The sequence below is a fragment of the Coregonus lavaretus genome (assembly GCF_964263955.1).
Source record: "Coregonus lavaretus genome assembly, chromosome: 18".
Classification (NCBI taxonomy): Eukaryota; Metazoa; Chordata; class Actinopteri; order Salmoniformes; family Salmonidae; genus Coregonus; species Coregonus lavaretus.
The window spans coordinates 17,339,750-17,352,249 of NC_140005.1; the positions used below are offsets into that span (position 1 = coordinate 17,339,750).

A 12,500-nucleotide genomic window follows, 5' to 3' on the forward strand; every position below is an offset into this window, starting at 1 on the left:
CAAAGTTTGTACTGACAGATGTAGTCTATTGAATAGCCTATAAAGAATATGCATAAAATGCATCCTCCAATTGCGATGTCTGACTATGCCCACACATATTGTCTCAAGACAATGTTCTAATTTTAATACCCTCAAATAGGGCTGTGGCGGTCATCCAATTTTGTCAGCCGGTGATTGTCAAGCAAATAACTGCCGGTCTCGTGGTAATTGACCGTTAATTAACCTAAACACGTTTAGCATCTCCTGGCTTCCACACATAGCCTACAAGCCACTGATGCAGACCTTTGGAACATCTACATTTCTAATAAATCCATTGAATATAGCCTACACTGTCATAATAAATCCATTATTTATTTTAGACAGGTCTAAAGAAAGATGATATGAAGAAAATGTAAGATATTTCAGAAGAACATAATAGCATACTCTGAGTTGTCCTTATGTTAGGGCCTGATATGGCTATGCCATATGGCTGTGGGCTACACTAATTAATTTAGCAGACAAGATTTGCTTAGAATTCCATGGCATTATTTTTTATTATTTTATAAACTATGAAGACAATTGAACATAGCTGAATAAAATAGAAAGGATATTTTCTTCAAACAATTTCTAAGGAAGTGTGCACATGTGGCTATTCTATGTTGAGTGGTTAACAAATAAACAGGTCCTCCTATATGCTTAATTTAGAGTTATTTATGTAACTTTAGTTGTGATATAAACGTTGGGTTGTATGTTTAGATTTTTTATACATTCTAAGGCTGCATGATGCGACTAATGATGATTTGAAAAAAAGTTGCATGAAAGGCATGAGCTCTGATTTGTTTCTTGTGAGTGCATCACACACTTCATCAGTCTCTCATTCAGCACTTGATAATATTCTCACCAGGCCTCGAATTTTCCTGCGGCATCCCCCTTGTGTGGCCATAATGACCCCTAAAAAATCCATGCCTTTTGCGGCCAAAGTGGTCGTTGTGCACTTGGGCTGAATATAATAATTAGAATTCCCTGCCGTGCTCCTTAGCACCACTCACTCACATGACTCTCTCAGATATCTCAACTCTTATTAGCCAATGCCCGTCACGTGATCGGGTCCTTCTCACAGGTATTTCAGCTAAGAAGTAGGCTACAAGTGGAGACAGACACATCGAGGACGCAACTGCGCGCGTCCCTCTTATTGAATTCCGAGGCGCATTTTGAAGATGTTAGAAGAACTGTCCACATTTAGCCTACTTTTCGTCAGCCAACAAGATGAGTAGGCCTAACGAACAGCAAAAGCACTAGCCTACGTCAATCTACTATCCCCCTAGTACAAAAGTTGACCTATTCTATTGGTCAACTTGTCCTTCCTTCTGTGCAATAAATAAATATTCCAAACATACTCTGGCACAGTTGTGGGATGCGATAGATCCCAAATTAATACAACCACTTGCATCAAAAAAACTTTTAAAAAACTTTTAAAAGCAATGAGGCAACAGATCAGAACGTTTAGCTTAAAATGTTGATAAACTATTAGGCTATTTCTTCACATTATAAGCGCAGCAATGCGCACACGGCAGTAGGCTATAAACGTGAATGTTCCAAAATGCAATCAATTAGTGGGAAAACACTGTTCTCAAAAGTGACCGCAAATCCGATTATGCATGTAATGCATTATTACAAAGGTTCATTTTTATGGTGAAAATGATCTTCGCCAAACTTGAAACTCAGGCGCCGCCTATGTATGCCAATTAGGCTCTACACCAGTTGTAAAGTGGATTAATGTGCTTCATTTTAAGAAGTTATTTGGCCACTTTAGTTGTGATACAAACCTTATCACAACATATACAGTTGAATTCGGAAGTTTACATACACCTTAGCCAAATACATTTAAACTCAGTTTTTCACAATTTCTGACATTTAATCCTAGTAGAAATTCCATGTCTTAGGTCAGTTAGGATCACCACTTTATTTTAAGAATGTGAAATGTCAGAATAATAGTTGAGAGAATGATTTATTTCAGCTTTTATTTCTTTCATCACATTCCCAGTGGGTCAGAAGTATTTGGTAGCATTGCCTTTACATTTTTTAACTTGGGTCAAACGTTTCGAGTAGCCTTCCACAAGCTTCCCACAATAAGTTGGGTGAATTTTGGCCTATTCCTCCTGACAGAGCTGGTGTAAATGAGTCAGGTTTGTAGGCCTCCTTGCTCGCACACGCTTTTTCAGTTCTGCCCACAAATTTTCTATAGGATTGAGGTCAGGGCTTTGTGATGGCCACTCCAATACCTTGACTTTGTTGTCCTTAAGCAATTTTGCCACAACTTTGGAAGTATGCTTGGGGTCATTGTCCATTTGGAAGACCCATTTGCGACCAAGCTTTAACTTCCTGACTGATGTCTTGAGATGTTGCTTCAACATATCCACATCATTTTCCTTCCTCATGATGCCATCTATTTTGTGAAGTGCACCAGTCCCTCCTGCAGCAAAGCACCCCCACTGCATGATGCTGCCACCCCCGTGCTTCACGGTTGGGATGGTGTTCTTCGGCTTGGAAGCGACCCTTTTTTCCAAACAGTTCTATTTTTGTTTAATCAGACCTGAGGACATTTCTCCAAAAAGTACGACCTTTGTCCTCATGTGCAGTTGCAAACCGTAGTCTGGCTTATTTATGGCGGTTTTGGAGCAGTGGCTTCTTCCTTGCTGAGCGGCCTTTCAGGTTATGTCGATATAGGACTTGTTTTACTGTGGATATAGATACTTTTGTACCTGTTTCCTCCAGCATCTTCAAAAGGTCCTTTGCTGTTGTTCTGGGATTGATTTGCACTTTTCGCACCAAAGTACGTTAATCTCGAGGAGACAGAACACGTCTCCTTCCTGAGCGGTATGACGGCTGCGTGGTCCCATGGTGTTTATACTTGCGTACTATTATTTGTATAGATGAACGTGGTACCTTCAGGCGTTTGGAAATTGCTCCCAAGGATGAACCAGACTTGTGGAGGTCTACAATTTTTTTTCTGAGGTCTTGGTTGATTTCTTCTGATTTTCCCATGATGTCAAGCAAAGAGGCACTGAGTTTGAAGGTAGGCCTTGAAATACATCCACAGGTACGCCTCCAATTGACTCAAATGATGTCAATTAGCCTATCAGAAGCTTCTAAAGCCATGACATCATTTTCTGGAATTTTCCAAGCTGTTTAAAGGCACAGTCAACTTAGTGTATGTAAACTTCTGACCCACTGGAATTGTGATACAGTGAATTATAAGTGAAATAATCTGTCTGTAAACAATTGTTGGAAAGATTACTTGTGTCATGCACAAAGTAGATGTCCTAACCGACTTGCCAAAACTATAGTTTTTTAACAATACATTTTTGGAGTGGTTGGAAAACGAGTTTTAATGACTCCAACCTAAGTGTATGTAAACTTCTGACTTCAACTGTAGGGCTATGGGCTAAACTACATGAGGTGTGCAACTATAATTTGAAAAGGTCGCAAAAAAAAGGCATGAGCTGTTTCTTGCCTTACTTCACACACTGGGCATCATTCACAAGTGATAATACATCATTCACAAGTGATTAATATTGTCACTCACCAGACTATTTTTAATTTAATGTTGTCTTTAATATATAAATGAAATTAGTTTTGATTTAGAATGGACCATTATCATGCACCTGTCTCGGAACAGGGGCATGGAAAAAAATAATACATGTAATCTATTCAATTAAATAGCAAATGGAGGACGCTTTTCCCGTGGTTCATTTGAATGCTAGCCAGGTAGGCTATACTCCTGTTGTAAAGCGAAGGAATGTGCTTAATATTTGTAAAGTTGATAAATAAATATAGTAGGCCTAGCCTATAGAAATGTTGTGCAACATGAGTTCATGGGCTCTGATGAAGTGTTTGATTTGATTTCCGAAAACATTTGCATTTACACTACCGGTCAAAAGATTTAGAACACCTACTCATTCAAGGGTTTTTCTTTATTTTTAATTTTTTCTACATGTAGAATAATAGTGAAGATATCAAATCTATGAAATAACACATATGGAATCATGTAGTAACTAAAAAAGTGGTTAAAGAATCTAAATATATTTGAGATTTGAGATTCTTCAAATAGCCACCATTTGCCTTGATGACAACTTTGCACACTCTTGGCATTCTCTCAACCAGCTTCACCTGGAATGCTTTTCCAACAGACTTGAAGGAGTTCCCACATATGCTGAGCACTTGTTGGCTGCTTTTCCTTCACTCTGCGGTCCAACTCATCCCAAACCATCTCAATTTGGTTGAGGTCGGGGGATTGTGGAGGCCAGGTCATCTGATGCAGCACTCCATCACTCTCCTTCTTGGTAAAATAGCCCTTACACAGACTGGAGGTGTCCTGTTGAAAAACAAATTATAGTCCCACTAAGCCCAAACCAGATGGGATGTCGTATCGCTGCAGAATGCTGTGGTAGCCATGCTGGTTAAGTGTGCCTTGAATTCTAAATAAATCACAGACAGTGTCACCAGCAAAGCACCCCCACACCATAACACCTCCTCCTCTATGGTTTACGGTGGGAAATACAAATGCTGAGATCATCCGTTCACCCACACCGCATCTCACAAAGACACGGCGGTTGGAACCAAAAATCTCCAATTTGGACTCCAGACCAAAGGACACATTTCCACCAGTCTAATGTCCATTGCTTGTGTTTCTTGGCCCAAGCAAGTCTCTTCTTTTTATTGGTGTCCTTTAGTAGTGGTTTCTTTGCAGCAATTCGACCATGAAGGCCTGATTCACACAGTCTCCTCTGAACAGTTGATGTTGAGATGTGTCTGTTACTTGAACTCTGTGAAGCATTTATGTGGGCTGCAATTTCTGAGGCTGGTAACTCTAATGAACTTATCCTCTGCAGCAGAGGTAACTCTGGGTCTTCCATTACTGTGGCGGTCCTCATGACTGACCTTCATGTCTTAAAGTAATGATGGACTGTCATTTCTCTTTGCTTATTTGAGCTGTTCTTGCCATAATATGGACTTGGTCTTTTACCAAATAGGGCTATCTTCTGTATACCCCCCCTACCTTGTCACAATTGTCACTGATTGGCTCAAACGCATTAAGAAGGAAATCAATTCCACAAATTAACTTTTAAGAAGGCACACCTGTTAATTGAAATGCATTCCAGGTGACTACCTCATGAAGCTGGTTGAAAGAATGCCAAGAGTGTGCAAAGCTGTCATCAAGGCAAAGGGTGGCTATTTGAGGAATCTCAAATATCAAATATATTTTGATTTGTTTAACACTTTTTGGTTACTACATGATTCCATATGTGATATTTCATAGTTTTGATGTCTTCACTATTATTCTACAATGTAGAAAATAGTAAAAATAAAGAAAAACTCTTGAATGAGTAGGTGTTCTAAAACCTTTGACCGGTAGTGTATGTCAGAGTGATCAGAGGGACAATAGCGTGCTGAGTACCAGGCAGTTAGAAGGTTTGGTAGGCTACTAATGACCATCAGCAGCATCAGAGCTTGGAGAAGCCTAGTTACCGTGACTAAACGGTCACGTGGAATTTGACTGCGGTCATGACTCGTGACCGCCAGTGTGGCGGTAACACGGTCACCGCAACATGGGCTCCCCAGTAGCGCAGCGATCTAAGGCACTGCATCTCAGTGCTTGAGGCGTCACTACAGACCCCCTGGTTCGATTCCAGGCTGTATCACAACCGGCCGTGATTGGGAGTCCCATAGGGCGGCGCACAATTGGCCCAGTGTCGTCCGGGTTTGGCCAGTGTAGGCCGTCATTGTAAATAAGAATTTGTTCTTAACTGACTTGCCTAGTTAAATAAAGGTTAAATAAAAAATAAAATAAAAAAGTTATCACTTCAGATTTTACCGGTGCAACTGCATGCTAATCATTTGATTGATCTCAATCAGTATCATGGAATAGCCTATGCATTTAGAATTTAAGTGGTAATTAAATATAATTTATCAGAATACATTTTCCAAAAATAGTTTTACCAGCTCTGTGTATTCTCAAATTGAAAAAGGTAAGGGAGTGCCGCTCCTCTGCGCTCCTGCAGCACTACACCCCTGAGTTACAAACTGACTATCCTAAACAAGTTAAATGTCTTACCTGTGATGAAATGTTTTCCACACACATAGTTACGTTGGACACCGGGTCCCCACATTTCCCACTCTCCCACGCCGAATAGCCTGAAGCCACAGGGCTCTTCTCGCAGGCTCTGTTTCCCTAAGTGGGAGCATTGCGAACCGTAGGTCGGGATTTTTGACCTTTTCGGCATGTTTTGTTATTTCTGTATAACAAAAAATCAATGACGAAATTGGCTCTTTTACAATGGGGGTCAATCGGAAAGAATGTTTGTTTTCCCTAATTTGTGGGCATGGTTGAGTGGAATTCCTTATTATACATGAATATCGACTCGAACAACCAATCAAAGTTAGAGCAGCAAGGAAGTCAATCTGCTCGGCCAATCAAAATAATCCAAAAGGTTAGTACCTCCCATCTTTGCTGAAGGAGCCAAATATCATAACAGTCTAAAAACCAACATAATGTATCCTCATTCAATTGCCCTACTTCCCCATAGAGCCAATGAGAGTATTCATAGGAACCAGGACCAACCAATAATCTTCAACCAGATCCTCCATTCATCTATTCCCAGTTGAATTATAGCCATATCATGTTAGCAGCACTGTGCCAACTGTGACACAGTATTCTAGCTATGCTCTCCTGCCAAGTTCAGTCACAGAGCAACTGGGGTCTTCACTAATGTTGCATGTCCTATCTCCTGCCAAACTCCTCCCCCCATCCTCTCTCCTACTGACAGAACATAGATGGGGAGGGGACATGCTGTACTGTGAGCTCAGGCAGGCCATAACTCTAATAGAGGACACATGTTTGAGCTGAAGCAGTAATGACTTGGGCTAGATATACGTATTCCCGGTGTATTGTGACACTATTAAATGTGTGTGGATTGTGTGTGTTTATGTGCATGCACATGTGTGTTATGCACGTGTTTTGTTTATGTCTGTGTGTGTATTGACAGAAACGTGTCCATAGATATGTACAACTAGTTGCCCCAACGTGTGCCAACCCCACTGGGTTAATCTGGGTATTGTCCCAGTGTTAATCCCTCCGTGTTGGGCTTTATGCAGATATACTGAAAGGCTCTCTCCCTCATCTCTCCCCTGAGGATTTCCTCTATGCTGTGTCTGGGGTGATGGGAGCCAGGGAACGAACTGCTGTTGTCTCTGGAATGCAGGAGTAGTTTCCCCAACCCGACAGTGCCATCAAACACAAACCCTCTACTCCCCTCTACTCCTCCATTGCTTCATCTCTCCATCCCTCCCACTCTTTCCCATTGTTGAACAGCTCTTATGCCACATATGCTAATGAGCAGCTGCCCCAGGACCCATTCTCTGCTTCGCACGCACACACACACCGCATGGATGGTTAACTATGCACAAGAAATCAAAACATTTACTGCTGCCAGCCAGTGTAGTCTGACGGGACTTTTCTTGTCATGTTTTCCTTTAATCTTATTCTGCCCTGTCCAAGACCGTTGTTAAACGTGGCATAAACTGTAATTTCAGCACATGCAAAAACAATGCCTGAGTTCAACTATACAAACTGATGTAAGGAGTTCTCACAGACACACACACACACACACACACACACACACACACACACACACACACACACACTGATGCACACTGGCTCCAAAACTGTCATTTTAAATGTCCTTCCCTGACATAAGCAGGCTCCACAAATAAAAGTGATTTATTTTTAGGATGATTATATTACTGTAACTATGTTACGAGTGTGTGTGACAGATCAAAGTGGGAGCATTCAGAATTGATCCTTTAAACGAGTGTGGGAGCGAACCAAAACCTCTTCATAAAATCCTTTAAACAGTGGTGTAAAGCGGGCTGAAACCGGAGCGGGCCAAAGACGAGGTCAGTTACAACTACTACAACTTTCGGGCCTGATGATGTGAACCCAGGAAGACTTCCCAGTCTTTTATATATCTGTAGAATACATGCTGGGGCTTGAAGTATGCACCTGATACTGCCCATAGTCTACAGTCTAATATACAGGAAACCTAAACAGGCATTCTGATGTTTTGAGTATATATGTGACATAGTTTGTGTGTGTGTGTACCAGTGAAAACAAAGGTGATGCTGGTAGGAGCAGGGCCAAGCTATTAACCCCAGTGCCAAGCTGACCTCTGACCTCAGTGCGTCTGCTGGGACTAATGAGACAACACACACAGGCACACACACCAAGCATATTACAGTATATTGACGAACAAAAACACTGTCTCACACACTCATGCATTAACAAACACAAAAAACACATACACACAGCTATTTAGCCTAAAAGCTATTCACACACTCCATAAAAGGCAATGAACACCAGGCTCAACAGTGTGTATGTTGACGTTACGTTCCTCTCTAGTCATTACGGGTAGAAACAGACAGGACAGGTTTGGTAGTGAGGATAATGCTCAATGGTGATTTAGCCATGACAACAACCGTGGGCTGCGTGCTTCCTCTCTCTCTATAGCCCAGACAGACAGACGTGACGAGGTGAGACGAGACAGAATGAAACCTCAATAAGCAGCAACCTGTCTGGCTGGAGAAATTAGCACCCTCCACACAGAACCTCCTCTGCATTAGCTGTGTTTATACTGTAGGTCTCTTTTCATGAGGCATTGTTGTAGAGATAATGTGCCTACGTATGGTTCAGCTGTAATGAGAAGGAGAGTGTAACGCTGTGGAGTAATATGACTAGTACTACACTAGTATGAAGAATACTGTCATAATAATGTAATGTGCAGGTGTGTAACGGTATTGATTGACTCAGATAGCACACACACTCTAACACACACCCTCTACACACACACTCTAACACACACCATCTACACACACCATCTACACACACACTCTACACACACCATCTACACACACACTCTACACACACCCACTATACACACACTCTAACACACACACTCTAACACACACACACTCTAACACACACACACTCTACACACACACTCTAACACACACCATCTACACACACACTCTAACACACACCATCTACACACACACTCTAACACACACCATCTACACACACACTCTAACACACACACTCTAACACACACCATCTATACACACACTCTAACACACACACTCTAACACACACCATCTACACACACCCTCTACACACACCATCTACACACACCGGCTATACACACACTCTAACACACACACTCTAACACACACCATCTACACACACACTCTAACACACACACACTCTAAAACACACACTCTAACACACACACACTCTACACACACACTCTAACACACACCAGCTATACACACACTCTACACACACACTCTAACACGCACACACTCTAACACACACACTCCTTACACAAACACTCTAACACACACACACACTACACACACCCACACATTACTCTTTAGCTGTAGGGTGGAAAGGGGGACAGCCTAAAAGTGTCTACATGACAAAGCACTTGAATGTTTGAGATTAGTATCATTCATTTCTTAATTTCTTTTTAAATAGTCGTATTGTTCTTTAGTCGTAGTGTTCTTAGTTTAAATGTGTTTTGCTGTTCCTGCCCATTAGTGTTCTGTATTTTGTGATGTTCTATGTTTTGTGTGCACCCCAGGAAGAACAGCTGCTGCTTCTTCAACAGCTAACAGGGATCCGAAGAGAAAAACAACAGACACATCTCATGTTTCATTCAGGTTTCCTGAGAACTGAACAGTGTTTTATGTCTGTTATAGACTAGACTAGACTAGACAAGACAAGCACACAATATCTGCTCCAATATTTGCTGAGTCCTGCAGACTCTATCTCAGTCAACAACACACAAGACACAGCCTTATGCAATAAAGGTGAAGAATACAGATCCTAAAACTCAACAGCATAAAATGTAATACTGATATCATAAGAAATCCAAGGCTTGAGCTTCAAACAGGAAAAACACAGACCAATAACAAAGGGCAATGCCACAGAAGAATCCCAACAATCCATCATGACAAAACAAAGGCAGACAATGATATATTCCTGTCGCCCATGGAAATGGGCCTGCTGCTGCCGTGGTAACCCTGGCTGAGCCCTGTTGCGGGCGACATCGCCACCACAACCCGTTTAGAACCCTACGGCAGATTGGGAGAGAGAGAAACCTGCTTGTAATTCAATTGGGACAATGAGCATAGACAGAATTTTCATAATTCTATCACCGTGGCAATACGGCTGGCTGGTGACTGGGCCGTTGCCAGAGCACAGGTTGCCTATTTGAGTGACATATGGATCCAGCCAACCAGAGCGGTGTTGCAGCCGTAAGCAGCCTGAACAGACATGACAGGCATACAGAGGACTGTTTTAGCATTTAGCACGCTACCGCGGCTAACCCCCTTGCTACGGATCACAACCCTGCAAGCACTTAAGGAGACAGAGAATAAGGGAGGGAAAGAGGAGGGCGAGGAAGAAGGGGAGAGGGGAGAGAGGGGAAGAGTGGGAGAGAGGAGAGAGGGTGAGAGACAGAGGTGGAAAGAGGGGAGGGTAGAGCGGAAAGGGGGACAGCCCAAGAGAAGAGGGAAAGGGAGAGAGGGGAACACCCTAAGAGAGGATGACTGCTTTGAGACACAACAGGGTCCAAGAGAAGGAGAGACCAGAGGAACCACAGAGATGAAAGAGAACTGGACACCACAAGCAACACCATAAGCTACATAATCTGCAGTACAGTACAGCTAGGCCTATAATACACCATGTCAATGCACAATCAGTTCCACCTCAGCTGAAATACCACTGACTTTCTCTCTCTAGCTCCCGTTTCCATGCCAGGCGTGCGTACTGAGCCAACCTCATAGTCAGAGCTGTTAACCAAGGTTAACAGGATGCTTCTAGATGAAAGCCCCATCAGCTAGTAAGGTCAGGTCAGGTGAGGAGCTGATACCATCAGGTGTTTCTCTGAGTTAGCACTATAGGCTGCTGCTAAGGAGACAAGTTAGATAGATAGATAGCTGCATTATTCCCTTTTCATTATCCCCTCCATAAGTGTGTGTGTGTGCCGGGGCAGCGGTTAGCCCCAAAATGAGATGCACCCTGACCGCTGAGGCCATCAACAATCTGGGCTCATGAACATAGGAGAGATTACATCCCTACTGTGGCTGCCAAGGTGACTAACCTCCAACTGACTCCTTTGATCTCCATTCCCCCTCCTCTCTCTCTCCCCTCCTCTCTTTCCCTGTTCTCCTCTCTCTCCTCCTCTCTTCTTCTCTCTCTCTCTACTCCCCTCTTCTTCTCTCTCTCTCTCTCTACTCCTCTCTTCTTCTCTCTCTCTCTCTCTCCTCCTCTCTTCTCCTCTCTCTTCTCCTCTCCTCTCTCTCTCTCTCCCTCTCTTCTCCTCTCTCTCTCTCCTCCCCTCCCCTCTTCTCCTCTCTCTCTCTCCTCCTCTCTCTCTCCTCTTTTCTCAACACCTATTTTCTGGCTCTCTTGATTTCCCTCGCTCTCCTTCTTGTTCCCCTCTTATCTCTCTCTCTCTCCTCCTCCTCTCTTCTCCCCTCTCTCTCTCCTCCTCTCTTCTCTCTCTCTCTCCTCCTCCTCTCTTCTTCTCTCTCTCTCCTCCTCTCTTCTTCTCTCTCTCTCCTCCTCTCTCCTTCTCTCTCTCTCTTCTTCTCTCTCTCTCTCCTCCTCTCTTCTCTCTCTCTCTCTCCTCCTCTCTTCTTCTCTCTCTCTCCTCCTCTCTTCTTCTCTCTCTCTCTCCTCCTCTCTTCTTCTCTCTCTCTCTCCCCCTCTCTTCTTCTCTCTCTCTCCTCCTCTCTTCTTCTCTCTCTCTCCTCCTCTCTTCTTCTCTCTCTCCTCTCTTCTTCTCTCTCTCTCTCTCTCTCTCTCTTCCTCTCCTCTCCTCTCTCTCTCTCTTCCTCTCCTCTCCTCTCTCTCTCTCCTCTCTCTCTATCACGCCACTTGACACCTCAAGAATGAGCTGCCCTTGGAGAGCCTCGCCAGAGAGAGAGAGGGGGGAGGGGGAGAATACTCTCCCCAGTGCAATTACTAATGACCAGGAAAAACTCCAGAGTTTTCCCTGGCCCTACCTATAACTGATGCATTCATGTTACCGGTTATAAAGGATTTTCAATGCAAGAATAATACTGACCAACTTCACTATCAAATGTCTGTTTCCATTCCATTTAACATTTTAAATCAACAGTGCTGCAGCCTGATAGGGGCTCATATTGACCTGATGTCAACATTACATCTGCAGCTTGAATCCAGCCTGAGACTGACATTGGCTAAATGAGTGGGAGCTGATAGTATTTCATTGATTGAGTGAATTGGACAGCGTTGTATTGTGCTGTTCTCCTTTAACCTTGGCTGCTGTTTTCTACCGCTCAGAGGCTGCTGTGTGTGTGTGTGTGTGTGTGTGTGTGTGTGTGTGTGTGTGTGTTTAAGACACTGTGCTGTGCCTCTCTGTTCTACTATTTTCTAC

General features: G+C 43.1%; 1 pseudogene across 1 annotated transcript in view; it reads right to left on the reverse strand.

The window, feature by feature from the left end:
- The window catches only part of LOC311145337 (AT-rich interactive domain-containing protein 1B-like), a 91,155-nt pseudogene that overhangs the window by 15,606 nt on the left and 63,049 nt on the right, over positions 1-12,500 (reverse strand). The window lies entirely within an intron of this gene.